The sequence below is a fragment of the Heterocephalus glaber genome, unplaced genomic scaffold, assembly GCF_053883595.1.
Source record: "Heterocephalus glaber isolate CG9 unplaced genomic scaffold, H.glaber_assembly_v1.0 deba00001572, whole genome shotgun sequence".
In the NCBI taxonomy this organism is placed as follows: domain Eukaryota; kingdom Metazoa; phylum Chordata; class Mammalia; order Rodentia; family Bathyergidae; genus Heterocephalus; species Heterocephalus glaber.
The window spans coordinates 16,169,750-16,192,555 of record NW_028258357.1 but is presented as its reverse complement, the minus strand read 5'-3'; the positions used below and the strand labels follow the sequence as shown (position 1 = coordinate 16,192,555).

General features: G+C 38.4%; 1 pseudogene; it reads right to left on the bottom strand.

Moving 5' to 3' along the window:
- Nucleotides 1-9,474: 9,474 nt before the first annotated feature.
- On the bottom strand, nucleotides 9,475-10,628 carry LOC101707803 (translocating chain-associated membrane protein 1 pseudogene; annotated as a pseudogene).
- Nucleotides 10,629-22,806: the final 12,178 nt, after the last annotated feature.

Sequence of the window (22,806 nt, the reverse complement as noted above, 5' to 3'; positions counted from 1 at the left end):
AAAAGTGTCTCTGAGGTCTGAAGCAAGGTTTACTTCAAAACCAGGGCTCTGAGACAAGACATAGCATTACAGGGAGGGGCACTGGAGGTTCTTGCATTATAATGACCACAAAAGAACACCAAAGCTTTCAATAATAGATCAATAGCCTTCTGGAACCTTGAACTTTTTAATTAAGAGAAAGAAAGAAACAAAAGATAGAAAGGGAAGAAGAGAGAATATATGCAAAAGTTGAGCCCAGGAAAGATAAAGAACACTTCCTAAGTTTTCCTACCTTTAAGAGCAAAATCTATGAAACCACACAATCTTCCTCATTCTTTTTGAAAGTGCAATTAGATGTCTGCTTTCACTGATTAACATCACAAGCATCTTATATTTCACAAAGTCCCTGAAAGTCTTTCTTAATTCAGGGTAAGATGGGAGAGACACACAAGGTATTCTTGATAGAAATTCAAAGAACCTGTGCATTCATTCAAGACACAGTGAGCTTAGGCAGAACGTGGTGCTACAATATCAATTATCCTCACTGAATAGCATTTGTGGCCCCTTTTTGTGTGTCTTTTTTGGAATAAGAATGTACATTGCCCTTATTAATCCTACAGAATTACTTTTTTCCTGGTCCTTAAGAAATCTAGCAAATGCAGACAGTTTCAGCAAGTTACTAAAAAAAACCACCTAATTTCCATTTGAGCAGCTCTGAGGTTAGGTCAGCAGAATAAAATAAAAAGAAAAGAAAAAAAATAAAGAAACTGCAGTAACTTGTGTTGGTGAATATTTTATAAGCTTTCCAATCTAATAAAAGATGCATTTAAAAATGAGCAAGGGGGCTGGGGATTTAGCTCAGTGGTTCTGCTGCCTGCCTTGCAAACACAAGGACCCGAGTTCGATCCCTGGTACCAAAAAAAAAAAAAAAAAAGAAAAGAAAAAAAAAAGAGCAGGATGCTAGTTAAGACAAATGTCATATTATTTAATTATGATGGAGATAAAGGTTGAGTTTCAGGTATAAAGAAAGCACTGAACTCATAGACAAGCTTGATTTTGGATCTCTAGACTATTTTTGCCCTGTTCACCATAGATCTTCCATTGTGGCTCCAACTGCTGACTTACACAATCAATGAGGCAACAGGGCAATTACAGCGCTTGACCCATGTGGAGATTATTCAGTGGCCTCAGTGGACAGGAGAAATCTTTAAAAAGCTTCTAATTAGCACACCCAGTCAATGAAATTTCAAATCTCATTATTTGAGTCAGGGCCAGAGACGTATTGGCCCACAGAAGCCTCAGATGACATGTTGGCAGTATGTGGTGCTTGTTACCCACTGAGTTTAGAATTACATTCACCATGATCCATAATGATGATGATGTAGTTGATGATGGTGATGATGACGATGATGGTGATGGTGATGGTGCTGACAATGACAGCAAAAGCCCTACAAATAGCAGCAATCATTAACTGAGTGCTTACTATGTGCCAGTCCTGCTGCTAAGTATTTTATGTTTATCATTCTTTCAGGTCCTCGCCACATCTCCATGTGATAGGTATAATTATCATCTTTTTTTAATGACTAAGGCAAATGAAGTCCCAGAGCTCCTAACTAGCAAGTAGTTAAGTTGACTTGAAGACTGTTTGACTCCAAAGCCAACAAGCTTTTCTAGAATGGAGACCTCAAACCTCACCTCTTCCCAGCAAAACCATAGTTTTTTTGATGTGTCCAATGGAAAGATGACAAATGCTCACAGAAGAAATCCTTTGGCCTCTAAAAACCATTCCCGGGCCTCTCTAGCTGCCTCTCTGGCAGGTGTAATAGAAAGAACGTCTGGTTAAGAGTTAGACATCTTATCTGAGCCCCAGCTCCAGCCCTAAGAAGCTGTGTGACCTTGTCAAATATTACACCCCTCCTAGTCTCAGTGGCTTCTTCTTGAAAGTGATTATTGTAATACTTGCTCTCTCTCCTTGCAGGGCTGTATTGAAGAACCAATGTGATAATATACCTGAAAGCTTTTGGAAAGGCTACAAGTGTTATGCAAATGAAAGGTGGTAATTAAAAACCTCCAGAGAAGGACAGCCTGTCTCAGTCATCAATTATCATGTTTTCTTCCTTGTCAGGAAACATATATTTTTCATGCTTCTTGGTGGTATAGATAGCTCTGTGAAAATTTTTTGTTTGGAAGTGTGTGAAGAAAAGGATCATCCTGACAGCTCAAAACCTATTTAGGGTAAGAAATAACTGCATATAAATTGATGAAACCAAAGGCAGATGCATTCTCATGTGAAATTGTGAAAATTCATATCTCCATTTATTGGTTTTTATATTTTGTTATAAGAAGATGGAATATTTAACTGGCATAACACTCACAAAGCCCAACTCTTTAAATAAGAAAGTGGTATAGAAATTGACTTATTACCTAGAAATATAGAAAAAGACTTCTGGGAAAAAACTATAAAAAATATGAACACCAAAAATCTTGCTTATGTTCCCAAATGTGGGGAATTTGGGTGTGGGGGTGCAATTGGCCATCTGAACTCATTCTTTGCTGACATTATAGTTTTGATGAAATTTAGTTGTATGCTTGAATGGAAGCCAAAACTGAGTTGAGAAAGAGTATCATTTCCAAAATGGTGGAATGGCTCAGGCTTTAGCTTCAGAACCACCTAGAATGCAATTCCAACTCTACTGCTTACGAGGAGCTCGAGTTTCTGCATAGCCACTATATGCACACTTCTCTAGTCCTGGGTATTTTTTCTTGATAGACCAGTAATACAATCTGAGTTATAAAGACTGTCAATGTAATATTCATGTCAAACTGCCATGGAAGTTCTAAAGTTTTGCTTGTGTAACTTTTTGGCACAACTTGGATAGTTTGAGCTTTAGCTCATATTTTTCTTGCTTTTTCTTACTGAAAAGGATTCAGAAGAGCAAGTTGGACTGACTGGGTTTTGAAGACTTGAGGTCAGATAATGCCAAGACAACATCCGGAAAATCAGGTTTCTGAGAGAAAGAAACCCAGAGTTTACATTTTAAGCATGTTGAGGAGTACTGAATTATAGCCAAAATGACTGTGAAGATTGGATCTGTTGGAAACAGCATGGCACTGACACTGAAACATGTCAATATCCTTAATTAGCTATAGGAAGTCTATGTGTGCTGGGAGGGTGTCAGGGAGCATAATCTTTGACTCACAGCTGTCCAAAACTTACCAAAAAATTGACTTAAGAAATGTCTTTACACTAATAGTCTAAATTCTATAATTTATTTTTAGATTTAAGCTGCACAATCAGAGAACCTTCACTTAGGTCAACTGGCCTTCTCATAATGTTTGTTTTTGGTGATCTACGTAAAGTGTCTTGCCATCAACCTCTTTTGAGGAATGTTAAAAGACACGATCTTGTGAAGTGCATGGTTATATTGTGGTCAGGACATTGTCTTTCCTCAAGTTCTCCCTGACTGCATTCTTCAGCACTCAAATTCTCAAATCTTTTCTCTAGACTATTTTAAGACAGATTTTTCTTATTTTTCACCCTTCCCCTGCCCTCCCTTCAACCAAGAGAGATTATGTAAAGGTGCAAATTTCCATTGATGAATGCCATTATATTGTATACCTAAAATAGACCAACTATTAGAAGGAATGATTGATAAGGCGAAATAGAAAGAAAATGTCCAAAGGGGTAGTGGGAGGGGCAGGGGAAAGGAAAGAAGGGAAAGGAAAAATTATGAGAAATGGAAAAAATGGAAACAAAGTCTTTGTAAATAGAGAAGAGTGGAAGGGGTGAAGGGAGGGCTAGGAATGGGGAAAAAATAAGAACCAAGATGCATCATGTAAAGGTACAAGTTCCCAATGAGAAATGTAAATGTGTTGTATACCTAAAATGTACCAATAAAAGAATTAAAAAAAAAAAGAGAGATTTTTCTAATACAGTTTAGTGTTGCTTAATGTCAAGGATACTTTTGGAGACATGAATTGTTATGCAGTTTTGTCACTGTGTGAACATCATAGAGCACGCTCATGTCAACCTAGATGGTATAATCTAATGTATATGTGAGCTATATTGTGTGTGCTCATATGGCCTATTGCTCCCATTCTCCTAATGAAGGCAAACACTAGATTAAATCAAGCATGCAAGAGACACAGCAGACATGGAGATGTATAAAGCTGTTGCCAGTGTGACATGGAAGATTGTTTTACACTAATTTTTTTTATAAACATGAAGAGATTGTGCTATAAAATTATGATTGAAAGTACATACACACAGCAGTAACATAGTCTTTTATTTTCATTATCAAGTATTATATACTTGTACATAATTGTATGAGCTAAACTTTCCTATGATTGATAGCACGGTAGGTGTTATTTTCTTTTCCTTTTGCAGTACTGGAGATTGAACCTAGGGTTTTTGCATTGGGCTATATCTCTGCCCCTTTTAAAATTTTCAGTTTCATTTAAAATTTTTTTTTTTTGGTACCAGGGATCGAACTTGGGACTTTGCCCTTGCAAGGCAGGTGCCGGAACCACTGAGCTAAATCCCTGGCCCAATTAAAAAATTTTTATCAGTCCATGTTTGTAGTACATAACGATTCCGTTCATTGTGTAGAGTTGGTACATGTGCATAACACATCTCAAGTCTTTTTATGTCCCCTTCCCCTTCCTCCATCGCTTTGTTCCCTTCCTACTTGCAAAAGATCTATCCTCCTGTTTATTATTTTTATTTTGTTCTTTGTTTATAATTTGGGTTTCCCATATGAAAGAAACCGCACTATATTTAAGTTCATGTGTCTGACTGATTTCACTGGACACTATGGTCTCAAGGTACATCAATTTTCTTACAAAATGACTCAAATTTGTCCTTCTTTATGGCAGAGTGGTATTCCGTTGTGTATAAAATAGAACTGTAGGCTTGTCTACATCAGGATCAGTACCAACACTGGAGTAGTGGGTTGTGCTCTCACATTGCCCTGAGAATGACGTCTCCAGATGATAGGAATTCCTGAGCTTTGTTACAATTTTATGAGACCACCATCATCTATGCTATCTGGTGTCCTTAGGTGTGGCTGACTGTAACTTGGCATAATCATTCTGTTCCCTACACAATCAGCTTAACTGGCTCTAGATTAATGACCCTCCAGTCCTTCTTAGAGCAGTGTCATGCTTGCCTGGTTTCCTCTCTCCCTTTTTGCCTGCTGGACTTCTGCTCCTGTGACGCTAAGTGTACCCATATTGTTCCCTCAGCCTGCAGCACCTGCCCACATTTGTCTTCTGGATTCACTCATTTTTCAAGCCTCATGTTAACTATTTATCCTCTGTATGGTTTTCAACTCTTCAGAGCAGATTATAGAGCTTCCTTGCTTGCTTAAGTCCCAATTCAAACAACACTTTTACTATTTTATAATGGCCTCTTTTATTTTGGTTCATCATTTTCAATTTGTCTCCTGTCTACACTGCAAGCCTCTGGAAGGCAGGTTAGGCTTCACATCCACATCCACAACTCCACTGCCCGCTGTGGTGCCTGAGCCCTTGCTGGACCCCCTTTCATTCTGCAGCATGCACACTGCCACCAATTCCTCTTTCATTTTTCTCCCTGTCCTCATCTTGAAAATAGCTTGTCAATAATCTGAGTCAAGTATTGGGAAGAGTTGGGAGGCCAGCTTTGACACGATTCAAACTAATTTTTAGAAGAAAGTGCCATCCTATGATGAAAGTGCTTGTCCAAAAGTTTACCTCCGTTCTCATTTTGTGTGGCATTTCCCATCATGTGGAACATGATTGGTTGTCTTTCCAAGGGCTTCTTTAGGCCAAGTCCATTAATGAGAGTCAGAGCCAAGCCTGTTTGCTTACAGATGCGCGTTAGAGGCGCAGGGCTTGACTGGTAAGTGGCGGCCCCATCTTTAGGGCTGAGGTAATTTTCCAAAGCCGATTTTCTTAGTGTTCAGCAAAGTGGAATGTAATTTTAATTTGCAAGAAGAACTTTGGCTTCCATGAAACACGACTATCAGCTATTTTTTTTCCTCAGAGCATTTCTTCACAATGATGCCAGGAAGGTCAGAATGGATCAGTTAGAGATACAGACACATTTAATAAAAAAAGAACAAAAACAAATTAAAAGTCTGTCCTGGAATTTCATTTTACCATGTGGGGGTGTGGTGGGTGCAAAAAAATAAAAGCTTGGAAAATTGTTTTCATTTAATGATATACAAATAGTATAAACATGAGAGCAAAACATCACAGAAATGTATATTTAAAGATATTACTAGGTCAATTTGATTATAGTTTTTAGCTCACCAAGCATTCAAAGGCATCAGAGACATTTATTTCCTTGCAGAGGATACTTTATGCAGAGGATTCAGATTGGCAAAACTTTTTAATTGGTTCACTTCTACAGTGCAACACATAAAAAGTTTATAGAGGCAACAATTCATTAGGCTCTGGAGTGTCAGAGCCTAGCATCAACTATTTATAACTCAGCCTGCCATTCAGGCATCCAGTCCCATCAGGATGAGACACGGAACTTCATGTGGGGTATTGTTAACCATTCATCTCCTCCTGTGAAGTTTAGGGCCATAGGAAGAATTGTTTCACCTAGGTCTCCCTAAGCAGAATAATAAGTATAAGTAAGTATGCTATTCAGATACCTGATGTTACGGAAAGGTGATTGACTCCAACACCGACAGATGAACCCTAAAATACATTCATGAATAGTATAGTTCTTCATTTCCCTTTGTCTTTGCTTTCCTTCCTCCAATCAAGCTTCCTCTGAAATGTACACAGTATGGTTCACACGGGGGCGGGAGAGAGCATAGTCCTCTCATTTCTGATTCTTTTCTGAAACATTTCTTTGTAAGTGCAAAATTGGGAGGAATAGTTTAGGGCTGTCTATACAAGTAGGAATGAGGGTCCTATCTCCCCATGGTCTATGGAAACAAGGGCTTTCTCGACACAGCAGGTGGCACCTGAGTCCAGACACAAGGAGACATTGTTTGGCTAAAGAGTAACCCTGGGAATATGAGTTTATTTGCTTTAAAAAACCCACAAACTTATTTTTAAACAGAGAGGGAAAAAAAAGACCAGAATGTGAAAAGCTAAGGATTATGAAAAAAAACCAAACCCCAACAGACATTTACTAGAATGTAGAGCCATTATTCCTTTTGTTTTAACAAACACTTGGAACTATCTGATGATACTGACTGTTACATCTTTTTCACTGTATAGAGAAGAGTGATGGCAAACCTTTCAGAGCTTTCAGGGATAATATAGCCTGCTGTGGCACTCATGCCATAGGTTTGTGACCTCTGGTCTAGGATTTGGGACTAAGCTGGACTAGTGTGACCAGTGCTCCTGCCTCCCTCAGCCCAAGGATGGGGATATGAGAGGGTCTCAGCTTTAGGTTAATGGAAATCAGCATCTCCTTTAGATAAAGCATTAATATCCATGATCTATGGAGTTCATCACATGATTTTTTTTCTTTGAATTTATCATGAGGATTCTGGAGAGGGAGAGAGAGAGAGAGAGAGAGAGAGAGAGAGGTAGAGACTGAGAGAGATTTTTTTGCACATCTTTCTGTGCAACTGGGGTTTCTGCCTGCAAAGTCAGGACTCGTACCATGTCTGAGAAACAGGTGGGAATTGATGTAGTGAGGTTGACAAGAGTCCTACTGCTTCCTGTCCTAGTCCTGATGTCGCAGAGGTGTAGCAGAACGTGGGGAACTGTGTCCCATGGTTCAAGGAGGGGCAGCAGTGTGGAGAGCATGTACTGTGCAACAGGTTAATAAGATTCTAACATCCAGGATAAAAACAACCAGTGTTTATTAAGCACCTACTGTGTGGTGAGTGCTATGCTATGAGTTTACACGTCACAGCTCATCAATGCTGAATCCTTATTTTCATTTTAAGACATCAGCATTTCAACCCTCATTTCATTGAAGAGAGAGTCAAGTGTTAGAGATCAGGAGTCCCACGTCTAAGTCACACAGTGAGTGATAAAGAAGCCTGAATTATTCATCCTGTGCTCCTCTCTGCGGGTCAGCCAAGCAGCGTGAAGCTCCTCGGCTGTGTTCCAGTTCCTGCCCATGGCACAGTGAGGTCCCAGGAGCGGCTTCGAGCCCTGCCTTCATCTGGTGCTCTGCTTAGTCATGCGGGCACCTGCAAGGCCAAATTCCACCCCACCCCCTGCCTTCCAGCTCTTCTGCTACCTGGTCCCACACTACAGAGGCACAGGGGATTATACTTCACATAGTTAAATGTGATAGATTAATAACTACCACAAATTGTCATTTTCTAAGCTGCGCTTGATGCTATGGTATTGCTGATTGTAACATTTGGCCTAACATGTTGTGATTGATCTAATCAGTTTTCCTTCCTGGTATAAGGAAAATAAAATAGCCTCAGAGTCCTTAGAGCCTCAACATCTAAACACAAGCCATATCTGGAAGACACCTCTGAAAAGCAATCATTCCACAAGGGTCTTAACACAAGCAACAAAGATACCTGCATTAAGCAATTTTGAAATATCAACCCAGGAATTAAACCAAAGACAGTACCAAAAACAAAAATGAGAAGACATTTAAGCAAGGCATAAATGCAGGCTTCCATGCCACAAAAAGGAAATTCTGGGGGAAATGACGTGGAAAAGTCGGATAATCAATCACCTGGACACCCTGAACTGATAGCACAGGAAGTAACAAAGCAGATGCATGAGGCTCTAGAAAAATTCAAAGCAGAAATAATCTCTCAGATAAATACAGAGATGGTGAGTAGAGAGAAAGACATGATTAGAGGCTCTAGAGCAGAAACAGTTAAGAAAATAGATGAGATCAGAAACATGCTGGAAGCCATGAATGCCCAGCATAAGAAAGTAAGAATCATTATTAATAAATATATCAAAAAGTTGGATTTTCCTTTTCATAGTAAATATTTTGTGATTACCCTCTGGTAAGTATTGAAAATGCACAAGAAAGATTTTACTTCACAAGTACTTTTATGTTAAGATAATTTGAGCCTTTATATATAGTGATAAATCTTCACATGTTGTAGCCATTAGCATCTATTTTTTTTATGGGAGATTAACACTAACAATTACTATGTATAAAATAAAGCACACAATTATTTTGGTGATTTTACAAATTGCTTTTTCCAGGTGTAAAGGCTACAAAAATTCCTAAAATACAGAACACTGAAAACATATTAAAGTTTGACATTTGACTTTATATATTTCCATTTTACCCTGAAAGATAACTTAAAAAATAGGACCTTGTTGGAACAGGTCACTTTGCCAATATGAAAAATTGGTGAGTACAAGAAACTGTTTCACTGATATGTGGGATCTCTGCAAATAGTATTTTTTATCTCCTCCAAATCATTAGAAAAATGTTTGAAGATTAAAAATCAAAATAAAATGTGTGGTGGTCCCTAAACTATTTTGAAGGCAGGTAGCTTAGTCTAAGGTAAAATATTTTTTCACTCATAGTAATCATCTTTCCCTCAAATGCCCTTTTAAAAAATGCATGAAACAGTACAATAGCAAGAATCAAAGAGCAGAAACTGTATTTTTCAAGAGCAGAAAAATCTCTAGTGCTGAAAGATATAGTAAAAAGCAGATTTCTTTGGGGACATCCATCAATTAGTTTCTAATCCATTATGAAGATTTCTCTTTTCTATTACGGGGAGAGTCTGCTCCATTTGATGTCACTGTTCCATTCACACCATTTTCTGTTCCTTTTCTAGAAGACCGGCTGCCTTTAGTCACTGATAATTTCCTCCTTACAGGTGGTGCCTGAAAAGTAGAGTGTTCCCTCCACCTTTGAAGCTGGAAATTAATAAACTTCCACATCACGAATGGTTGAGTAATACAAATGGATGCCAGAACAGCAATTCTAATAGCCAACACATTGGAGTTTCCAGTACTGAAATCCAGCTTCTGATTCTCTGCTTTTGCAAGGCCAAAACCAACAGTGAGTACTAAAAGAATTAAAGTCAGAAGTCTTCCCAAAACAAAAAGAACTGCCACAGAGAAAATCCTTTCTGATATTTTCATCACTAAAGTAAAACAGGTGGGAAATGTGGAAAAGAAATTCAACAAAATAATGCAGCACCAGAAGAACAAGTCCTAGATGATTCAGGTTCAAAAGATAAGCTCCAGCTATGTGAAAGAGGTAAAAGACCAATGTAGACAAGCTGATGAGGAATATCTTCTTTTTTGGTTTTCTGGAAATAGAGTTCAGGGAAAGCATGAAACCAGTAAGCCAACTGTGATATGTAGAAAAACTTCATTTGAAATGTCTTGAGGTTATGGGGATAAGCCCTCCACAAGATCCTTGGGTCTGAGATGTATTTTCAGAGATTAGAATGAATGTACCCCAAACACAAGTGAAAAGGTAGAATGCACTAAGCTGACCAGATTCATTAAACTTGCTATGTTTCATTTTGGAGAAGTGCATTCTTCTGTTAATTTTATCCAACACATACTCTTGAATTATGGCATAAATAATTATCACCACTAGCATTTAGAAGAAAACTGTAGCCAAATCTTTGATACCATAATAATAAAGGGACGCTGATTCTGTAGCTTGTTCTTCTGTTGCAGGGAGGGTAACATTGTATTGAAGAGTAACAAAAATGGTAGAAGCCTTTGCTGTTATCTGAGCCATACCTTGCTGAAAAATACCAAAATTAGATACTTTCACGACAAAGAACACCTGAGAAATTTCATGAACACTGAACCAGCACTCCAAACAATTTTATGCAATATCTTAGAAAAAGACGATGAAGGTCACAACTCCATGAGGGCCAATAGAGAGAAGACACCACACAAGGTAAGGCACTAAAGGGAAAGGGGGAAAAATAAGAAAAGAGCCAACAACAATAAAATATCATGGCAAGAATGAGTCAATATCTCTTAATTATAACTATCAATGTTAATGGCCTCAATTCACCAATCAAAAGAAACAGTCAGACAGAATGGATTAAGAAGCAAAACCCAGCAATATGCTGTATGCAAGAAACACACCTAACTCAAAAAGAAATTCATAGACTGAAAGTAAAAGGATGGAAAACAGTTCTCCACACAACAGGAGCCCAGAAAAAAACAGAGGTAGCAATCTTATTTGCAGACAAAGTAGATTTTAAACCAAAACTAATTAAGAGAGACAAAGATGGTCACTACATCCTCGTGAAGGGAACAATCCAAGAAGAGATGACAATCCTAAATATTTATGCACCAAATATGAATGCCCCCAACTATACAAAACAAATATTAATGGACATGAAAAACCAAATAAACAATAACACAATTGTAGTGGGGGACCTCAACACCCCTCTATCGCAAATAGACAGATCATCTAGGAAAAAAATTAACAATGAAATTCTAGAACTGAACCAAGCTATTGAACAAATGGACTTAAGAGATGTTTATAGAGTGTTCCACCCCACAAAATCAGAATACACATTCTTTTCGGCTGCACATGGGTCATTCTCCAAAATAGATCACATGCTAGCTCATAGGGCAAATCTAAGTAAATGTAAAAGAATTGAAGTTATCCCCTGTATATTACCAGACCATAGTGCAATAAAATTGGAGATCAATAACATAAGAAACCACAAAACACCCACAAACACATGGAAATTGAATAACACTCTCCTGCACAACCAATGGGTCACAGAGGAAATTAAAGAAGAAATTAGACAAGTTTCTACAAGTAAATGAAAATGCCAGTACAACATATAGGAATCTGTGGGACACAATGAAAGCAGTTCTACATGGGAAATTCATAGCAGTGAATGCCCATGTTAGGAGAACAGAGAGAACTCAGTTAAATAACCTAATGCAGAGCCTCAAGCTCCTAGAAAAAGAAGAGCATAACAAACCCAAAGCTCGTAGAAGAAAGGAAATTATAAAGATCTGAGCAGAAGTCAATGCAATGGAGACTAAGAGAACAATACAAAAAATCAATGAAGCCAAGAGCTCTTTTTTTGAAAGAATAAATAAAATTGATAAACTTTTAGCCAACCTTATCAAAAGAAGGAAAGAAAAGGCTCAAATCCATGCAATTAAGAATGAAAAAGGTGAAGCCACAACAGAACCAGCAGAAATTCAGAGGATCATCAATACCTACTTTGAGAACCTGTACTCTAATCAAATGGAAAACACAGAAGAAATGGACAGATTCCTAGATACATACAAATTGCCAAAGTTAAATGAAGAAGATATAGAAATTCTAAACACCCCACTAACAATGAGTGAAATTGAAAATGCAATAAAAAATTTACCAACAAAGAAAAGCCCAAGTCCTGATGGGTTCACTGCTGAATTCTATAAGATATTTAAAGAAGAACTATCACCATTACTCTTTAAACTCATCAAGGAAACTGAAAGGGAAGCAAGGGTTCCAAATTCATTCCTGGAAGCAAGTGTTACTTTGATTCCAAAACCAGGGAAAGGCCCAACTCAAAAAGAGAACTACAGACCAATCTCCCTAATGAACATAGATGCAAAAATCCTCAACTAGATACTGGAAAACAGAATACAGAGTGTCATCAAGAAGATCATACACCCTGACCAAGTCGGATTTATCCCAGGGATGCAAGGATGTTTCAACATCTGTAAATCAATAAATGTAATACACTATATTAACAGAGTCAAGGACAAAAACCATACAATCATCTCAAAAGATGCAGAAAAGGCATTTGACAAAATCCAACACCCATTCATGATAAAAATGCTACAGAAAATTGGAATAGAAGGGCTTTATCTCAACCTGATTAAGGTTATCTATGAAAAACCAACAGCCAACATCATACTAAATGGTCAAAAACTAAAAACTTCCATGCTAAAATCAGGAACAAGACAAGGATGCCCACTATCACCACTCCTCTTCAACAAAGTTCTGGAAACATTAGCCATAGCAATTAGACAAGAGAAAGAAATAAAAGGAACAAAGATAGGAAAGGAAGAAGTGAAACTGTTATTATTTGCCGATGATATGATATTTTACATAGAAGACCCAAAAACCTCGGTCAAAAGTCTTCTAGACCTAATTGACAGATTCAGTAGAGTAGCTAGATATAAGGTCAACACTCAAAAAACAATAACCTTCTTATTCGCAAATAGCAGACCCATTGAGAGAGAAATTCAGGAAATAATTCCTTTTATAATAGCATCTAAAAAAAAGAAATATCTAGGAATCAACCTAACAAAGGAAGCAAAAGACCTCTACACTGAAAACTACAGCACTCTGAAGGAGGAGATCAAAAAGGATATAAGAAAATGGAAAGATATCCCTTGTTCCCAGTTGGGAGGAATCAATATAGTGAAAATGGCCATACTTCCAAAATTACTATATAGATTTAATGCAATACCGATTGAAATTCCAACAATATACTTCACAGAACTAGAGAAAACAATCCAAAAGTTCATTTGGAAGCAGAAGAAACCTAGAATAGCAAAAGCAATTCTGGGCAACAGAGACATGGCTGGGGGTATCACAGTCCCCAACTTGAAACTATACTACAAAGCTACTGTGATAAAACAGCATGGCACTGGCAAAGAAACAGACCTGAAGATCAGTGGAATAGATTAGAAGATGCAGAAACAACTCCAGACATACTTAGCCACCTCATCTTTGACAAAGGAGCCAATCGCCCTCATTGGAGAAAAGATAGCCTGTTCAATAAATGGTGTTGGAAAAACTGGATTTCAACCTGCCAAAGATTAAAACTATACCCATACCTATCACCATGCACAGAACTAAGATCAAAGTGGATTAAAGAGCTAAATATCAAGACAGAAACAGTAAACTTGCTGGAAAATAAGTTAGGTAGAACTCTCAATGACATTGGCATAGGAAAAGACTTTATGAACAAAACTTCAGTAGCATGGGAGCTAACAAAAATAATCAACAACTGGGATCTCATCTTATTGAAAAGCTTCTGGACTGCAAGAGAAACTACCAACAGAGCTAAGAGACAACCTACAATATGGGAAGAAATTTTTAGCAGCTGTAACTCAGACAAAGGTCTACTATCCAGAATATATAAAGAAATGAAAAAAATGAGATCCCCCCAAATTCAAAGACCCAATTCAAAAATGGGCATCTGAAATGAACAGACATTTCTCAGACAAACAAGTAAAAACAGCAAATAAATATATGAAAAAATGTTCAACATCACTGGTCATTTGAGAGATGCAGATGAAAACAACACTGAGATTCCACCTCACCCCAGAAAGAATGGCTGCTATCAAGAAATCAACCAATAACAAATGCTGGCAGGGGAGTAGGGAGAAAGGAACCCTTCTCCATTGCTGGTGGGAGTGCAGACTGGTGCAACCACTATGGAAATCAGTATGGAGATACCTCAAAGAACTAGGACTAGAGGTCCCATTGGACCCAGCTATTCCCCTACTGGGTATCTTCCCCAAAGAATTAAAAGAATCATACCGCAGCGATTTATGTGCACTTATGTTTATAGCGGCACAGTTTGTAATAGCTAAGGTTTGGAAACAGCCCAAGTGCCCATCAACTGGAAACTGGATAAAGAAGATGTGGTTTTTATGTAAAATGGCGTACTACTCAGCCAGAAAGAACTAGAAACTGGAGTCATTTATAGCTAAATGGATGCATATTGAGGCCATACTCTTAAGTGAAATAAATAGGACACACATGTGTAAATACCAATAGTATCTCTAGTGTGAGAAACTAAAAGTGTAAGTATGGATGAAAATGATTAAAACGAATAACTGATAATTTGAAATAGGAAAAGGTCCATAGAGTTAGGGGTGGTGGAAGGGGAATGGGAAAGGGAAGAAAGGAAAGGAAAAATTATGAGAAAGAAAAAAAAAATGGAAACAAAGTCTATGAAAATAGGGAAGGTGGAGGGAGTGAAGGGCGCATAGGTAATGGGGGAAAAATAAGAACTAAAATACATCATGTTCAGGTACAAACACCCAATGATAAATGTAAATGCATTGTATACCTAAAATGTACCAATTAACATATAAAACAACAACAACAACAAAAAAAGAAGCCTGAATTCACACCCAATTGTGGTATCGCCTCACCTCACAGCACAGCCATATTCCTGTGGTGCTGTCAGAGGTCTTAATATATAGAAGTTTCTTTACCTACCAACAACTCTTTGTGTGGCTCTGTATCTGTCCTGGGATGTTCTCAGGCTGCTGAAATGTGCTTGGTTAGAACACAGAACACTAGAGGGGTTAATGCTCCTGGAGCAAGGCTCAACCACTGAGGTTTAGAAACTGAAAAATGAACCCTTCATTCCCCTGCCCATCAGTAATTCTGAGGTGTCACTGATACAATGTCTCAGAGGGTCCTCAGAGAGATAGAGTCCTAGGGAAGAATCCCCCATTTACTCACCCTTGCCTGGTGGGATGGTCAAGCTTGACTGTGTCAACTTTGTTGGTTTGGGAACTCTCAAGGGGATTGGTGGAACACATTTCTGATGTGTCTGGGTGGGTGATGTAGGTGTGACTTTGGGGACTGTGTCTGGTCCCTTGCTCTTTCTTCTACGACACTGTTTCTTTGCCCTTCCACCATGATGTTTCTGCCTTAGAGCCAGCTGATCATGCACTGAATCCCCTCAACTGTGAGCCAAATTAAACCTCTCCTCTTTTAGGTGGTGAGTCTGGTTTTGTGTTCAGCAATGGGAAAGGTGACTAGTGTACCTGGTCTTACTTTTTACCCTTTCTTGCTCTCCTCATTTGTTCTTGGTATTTCCTGAGATCACCTTTCAAATACTACCTTGTTCTAGGCTCCACTTTTGGCGAATCCAGACTAAGAGAACTTCTTGACATTGGGAGGCCTTTTATCTGCTGGCTGATGAGAGAATTATGTGGTAATTAGAATGGAAAGTTAAGACAGGTGAGAAAGACATTGCATACATCCAAAGACACTAGAAACACTTTCCCCTTTCAGCACAAACACCCCCACTTCCCAATCCAATGGCTGCGTGGGGAAACAGATTTTTCCAAGTGTTTACACATGTCTCTAAGACAGCCAATTTCAGAATTAGGCTTTCAAGTTGACTAATAGTGCAGGAGTATCTTAGGAGTAATAAAATAAAGTTTAAACATGACCGCATGCCACATAGATGCTGCCCCAAACCAACGAAACTGAATGAGAAATGATATGAAGAAAAATGAGCTTGCTACATCTCATTAGGGATCTACTGCTAGATTTGCATTTGGTTTAATACTCACATGCTGCCACATTATAGCTGAGTCATGACTTCAACTTCCCTTAACAAATTAAAATGCAGTTGAGTACACAGACATCTAGAGTACCAGGCAAACATTAAGGAGAGTCTGAAAACAGAGCAAGTCATCAGCTAGGCCTTGCCTATGGAGCTGAGTGTCTGTGAGCATCTAATTTCCTTCTGATCCTTTGAATGTGTTGTTATTATTAGAGAGAGTAAATGCAAGTGGTATTTCATTAGTTGGGATAAGTGGGTATATCTGCAGGGAAGAAAAATTTGTTAAAAGGAAAAAAAATGACTATAGGTATGTAGAAATGACACCAGGGTTCTCTGATAATGAAAAAGGAAATAACCTCTTCTGTGATTCCTAGTTTCCTGTCATTACCAGAGGACTATTGCCAGCATTTTGCATCACATTTAGTCTTGCAAATAGGACTTATCCTCTCCTGATGAGATAATAGTTCATCTATATCTAAGGTTATAAATACAGTTTAGACTCATTCTTTCCCTTTCAATTTGCTTCCCTCTTCCAATATTATCAGATTCACAGTCAGTTATAAAGGAGATTTATGGTTCCAAACGATCATCTTGTTTTCTTCCTTTCTGCTAATGAGTTGTATAAAATAAGTATGATTTTCCTAATATTCATTTTGAATGTCAGAAATATAGAATTTAGCAAGGAACATCAAAGCGCTATTAATGCTGCAATTTGGTGACAAAACACCCCTCAGTTTTCAAGTGCCTCTTGCTATATTTCTTCATTTCAAAGGATTTATTGTATTATTTCCTTGGCTGTAATGGTTGGGTTCTAGTGTAATAGGCTTATTTTGATATTTTCTCCACAGTTTAAGTTATTTCAATAACAGCTAACTCTACCTTTGAATGATGCTCAGCAAACAGGAAAACAGTGGGTGGTCCATTTTACCTTTCCTTCTCAGCTCCTTTAAGGGATCATTTCATCATTGACGAGTGCGTGAGATGTCTGAATACAAACTTAGATGAAAGCCCTTTCCCCTCTCTCTCAGAAAAACTGTGGCTTCCTGGCTATCCCCACCATGAAAGCTTGAACTTCTAAGGTGTGAATGTCAGCAGTGACCCAGATTGGGAGAAGGGGTCAAATATGCCTACCTCTCAGCGTCAGGCAAGGACTGAAAGTATTTTGGTTTCTAACCACTAGGTAAACTGCACTTTAGATATAAGGGAAGGGTGAACAGCTTTTGTGACCATTCTTACTTATTCATAATCTTCCAGATATCCTCCTCTTCATCTTGTGAATTGCTTAGGATTTTACTGGTGTGTGATAACAACAGTGGACAGAGATACAATACATTTGATTCAACCATTTGTAACTCTTGAATAGATACAGAGTCTAGACAAGACCATCTTTTCTGGACTACCTTGCAGGCAAGGGACAAACAGATGTTAAATGTGTTCCTAAAGAAGCATTAAAGGTGATTTTTCCCTGTTACCTAGCTTCTCATGCTTATGCCCTGGGAAGTTTGAATAGCAGAAGTAAGTTCTGTATGTCTATCTCAGGGAGGCAGTTGCAAGTCTCCGAAAGACCATTTATATTTTCATGCATCCAAAATTTGGAGACTCATAGTGCTATAGCCTATAAAATTAGGTATCTAAGGATCTTTAAATAAGTTGGAGAACTTTGAAATTTCCCTTTTGTTGCAAATATGTTAAGACAATGTTTAAGGACATTTTTACAGTGATAAAAATGTTAAATACTGTGATACATATCATTTCTTTATATTTAATTTTTTAGAAAATTAGTCATTGATCAGAAACATAATATTGAACCAGTGGTAGCAACTTCGCCTGGACTGGTGGTTCATCAACATCCAAGCAACATTGGGTTATAGGAAGACCTTCATCTCAAGAATTTGCTTTTTGAAATCAGTGGTGATAGTTTGCTGTTTGACCTCTACAGTTGACCTTTATTCTATTCTCAACACACCAGCCAGAGTGATCCTTCTAATGAGGTCAGAGAGTGTCACTCTGCTACTCACAACCTCCAGTGGTATCTCATTTCATTCGGGGTAAAAGCTAGTTGAAATGCGAGCTGCCTACCCAGTTTCCAATGATCATGTTTTCACATGATCTCCAGTTTTCCAGATTAAATTGTTTATTTCTCTTCCACTTGCAACCAAATCATACACCAATGATATATATTTCACAGTTTTTATGACAGTGTTTAACTCCTCTATTTTATTAGTTATTATAGCATTTGTTGTTCCAAGAGAAAAGCATAACATATCTGTGCCTTAAAACAGACAAGTTTACTTTTTGCTGCCATTGTCCTTTGAGTCTCTTCCTGAATGGACAGCCTACCTCGTGGTCAATTAGGAACTCAGCCTCCTTTACTCTGTAGGTCCTTCTGTGTCTCGTTCTTGGAGTCTCCTCCTTCATGCAGGGAATGAAGAAAAGTTAGATGTCAGATTGCGCTACAAGATTTTCTGCCCACATTCTACCTGCCAACACTCAGTCATTTGGTCTTCCTGTGCCTAGGAGGAAGAGAAAATAGGTTCACTGACCAGCTAGTAGCTGCCATTCTTTCCCTTAGTTATTGGATCATATGGGCTATTACATTATTCCTCGTTTCCCTGTGCTTCTACATAGCCATCATGGTTGGGTGTTGTGTTATGTTCCTTTTGGGTGGAAAGGATGGATTAAATCTCTTGGACAAATGTGGTTCACATAACTGGGGCACTTACTAGTCGTGTGCCTTTAAGTGCTTTAATCTCTCCTACTGTCAGCATTTTCAACTGTCAAGACAGGTATAGAAGACTTTGCCTTAGGAGATGGTTTAATAATGTATCAGAGAACAGAGTAGTAGAGGTTAGCAGCACAGATCTTGGAGCCAGACTGCTTGCATTTCGATCCTTGCTGTGTCTTATTTGCTAGATGATCTTGGATATGCTTCAGTTTTTTCATAAATGGGAATCAAAATATTGTCTACCTCACAGAGGTTTTTTGGGGGAATTAAATGAGTTTACCTATGAAAGACCTTATTCTAGTACCTGAAACAGAGTAAGAGGTATATATGTGTTAGCCTTCATTCCAGAGTATCTGATGCATATTCAGGTTCTTGGTAAGTGGTATTCTTTCCAAGTTGCTGCTTGCTATGGTTTATTCTTCCTAGAAACTCTCAAAAAGTAAAAATATGCATAGATCCACCCAAGGGCTCCTCAAGGATGAGATTTCAAGCATTTTAATGTGATGTCAAGGAGCTGTCTGTGTAGCAAGTCTTGCCAAATGAGCACTTGCTTTGATGATTTCAGTGTTAGTTCTGAGTCCTGGATGTAAATGCCCAAGAGAGGACCTTTTCCAGGTCTCTTTGAACTGATTTTTAAAAATGTGTGATATAAGGTTAAATAGCACGTGACTCACTCCCAATTCAGGGTGCACAGTGGAGACAGGAGGTTATTTGGGGTATCAGGCTTATCTTAGTAGAAGGTTACAGACTTAAAAATTGTTTAAAGAGAAATATAATTACAATAATGGGACAACATAATGGGAAATCAATGCTATTAATGTAACTGGTAATTACTGCATTAGAACATTTATCTAAATCCCTTCCCCTTGAAACTAAAAACATGAAATTAAGTCACCACAGTAGACAATTCATGTAGAGGGACTCAGGGATTTTGGATTACTCTGGAAAATCTGCCTGAAACAATTTGCTATTGTACCAAACACTAGGCTGGACCTTCTTGGTTGCAGGGACAGAGTGTGAAATAGAGGACTTATGTTTTCACTCCATTCATTATCAGTCAGTTTGAGACCATGGATTCTGGGTGGTAAGGTCTTAATGCTGTTTGAAATGGACTTTTTCACCTGCCCTTGAAAGTGTTGGCTTTTTAGACGTAGAATGTCCTTTGAAAGTCTCATGTGTTCAGAGGTGAAGCTTTTGGAAGGTGATTAGACCATGGGGGCTGTACACATATTAGTGGGGTAATGCATTGATGACTTCATAGCTGAATGTGCTGGTAGGAAGTGGGACCTTCTTGGAAGAGGTGGGCCACTGGGGGCATGACCTGGAATGGTATCTTCTTGTCCCCAGCTCCTCCCATCTCTTTTTGCTTCCTGGCTGCCAAAGGATGAGCAGTCCTTCTTCTGACATGCCCCTCACTAAGCATTTCTGCCATGGAACTAAGCAATTATGGACTGACTACTCTGAAACTATGAGCCAACATAAACATCTCCTCTATATTGAAGGTGTTGGGTATTTTGTTACAGTGATGGGAAGGTGACTCATACTTTGTATCTTTTTGAAAATGTCACAAAGTTAGGATTCTGAGTGTTGTGTTTGCTCTCTGGGAAGGTGAGGGCAAAGAGCTTGGACCATTCTGTGATTGTTTCATGTGAAATGGAGTGTAGCATTCCTGGAAGATAGACTATGATTCCACAATGAGGAGAAGGTATTGTGGCAACTTAAAGGCCCTGGGAGGTGGAGTCAAAGACCAGTATTCTGATTTGAGGTACCTGGGTACAGCAAAGACTCTGGTCTCCTTGGTGTCAGTATAAATTTAGGTAAGAGCCCAGGGTATACCACTAGAGGTGGTGGGAGAGAAATCTGTAGGTAAGTTGTAGAGCCAGGATCCAAGAGTAGGAATCTTCTATTTTGCATTATCGATTATCCATTCTAATCATCGGTACATTTTAGGTATACAATATAATGACATTCATTGTTGGAAATTTGCACTTTTACATAATTTTTCTTGGTTCTTACTTTTCACCCTTGCCCAGCCCTCCCTTCAACCCCTCCATTCCTCACTATTTACAAAGATTTTGCTCCTATTTTTCCATTTTCTCATATTAATTCCATACCCTTCTTTCCTTTCCCCTACCCTTCCCACGTCCTTCCCCTTTGCCCCTTTTCTTCCTATTTCACATTACCTATTATACATTTTAGTCCTTATTTACACTTTCAGTTTCTCACACCAGAGAAGCTATTCGGTATTTATACATGTGTGTCCTATTTATTTCACTTAAGAGTATTGCCTCAATGTGCATCCACTTAGCTATAAATGTCTCTAATTTCTCATTTTTTATGGCTGAGTACTACTACATTGGGGTAGGGGTAGTGGGAGGGGTAGGGGAAAGGAAAGAAGGGAAAGGAAAAATGATGAGAAATGTACAAAATGGAAATAAAGTCTTTGTAAATAGGGAAGGGTGGAGGGGGGTGAAGGGAGGGCTAGGAATGGGGAAAAAATAAGAACCAAGATGCATCATGTAAAGGTACAATTCCCAATGAGAAATGTAATTGTGTTGTATACCTACAATGTACCAATAAAAGAAAAAAAAAAGAATAGGGATCTCAGAACCCTCAGCCAAATAATAGAGATGGGAGTTTTAAAAAATTGTAGAAATGTATATATCACATAATTTACATTTTAACACCTTTAAGTATACTGTTCAATAACATCTTTAAGTATACATTGACAAAATTGTGCAACTATAACTATTATCTATTTCCAAAATTTTTTCCATCACCTCAAACAGACTCTAACAATTACGCAGTAACTCTTCATTATTTTCTTTTCTTTTCAGCTCTTGATAATCTCTAATCTACTCTACTCTGTGCTCCTTTGGCTTGGGTTGACTCTACAACTGGTTGATCTTTTCTCTATATAGGCACCTGTCACTCAAGGGCCACTACTACTTTTACTTACTGTATACTGTAATAGCTTCACCGGTATCTCTGAGGCTAATGCAAAACCTTTCCTTCTAGTGTTTCATTTTTGCATTCTTAAAGTACTTTATTCCCTGCTTGTATTTCTGGAATTTGCCTTTTTCACTTACTCACCCGTCTGGATTATAAACTCTTTGGCAACCATCGTCTTTTTGTTGCTCATCTTTGTGTTCCCTGCAGGGCCTACTATATTTTCCTCCTGTACATAGTAGGTTCACGAGACTTGTTAAATTGTATCCAATCAAATCATTTGCCTCCACAGTATTAGTTCTATTTTGACTTCTCTGTCATATGTTGACATTTTAATCTCACTGCCTGTCATTTAGTAAATCCTTAGAGATTTTGTTCAAATAAACACTTTTCAGAATGCTCCAAACCTTCATACCCATGCCATGTAGCTTTTACAGTGTCTTGCAAAGTTTGCAATGTTTCAATTGTTCTCTCTGCACTAGTTTGTTAGCGTTTTGGCTTCCTTGTGTCCCCAGACACTGTGGGATCGGGTAGGAAGTCAGAGGCCACATTTATCCTCACTTTCAAAAACTCATTATGTTCCTAAACTTTGGAGTGCAGTGGTAATGAGCCATGGTTCTAGGAAGCGGATCCAGCTCCGACTCCTCCTCACTGTCCGGGTGGGAACCTCTATGGTACTTAAGTGGGTGATGGGATTTAGAAGGTAATGACGTTTCCGGCAATTAAATTGTGTCCATGGCAGTCGCTTGCAATCCTGCAGGAACAATTAGAAGGAATCCTCTGTCATTTGGCACAATGAGATATGAACATTTTGTAACGGGCTAATTAGTGTAGTTATCATTTTTTAGCCAAAAATGCCAGCGTGTAGGATTTAATTAGTCTGCCCTAGGATTATAAGATAACTTCTTAGTTTAGTCAGTCTGTCAGCATTTTCAGGATTTG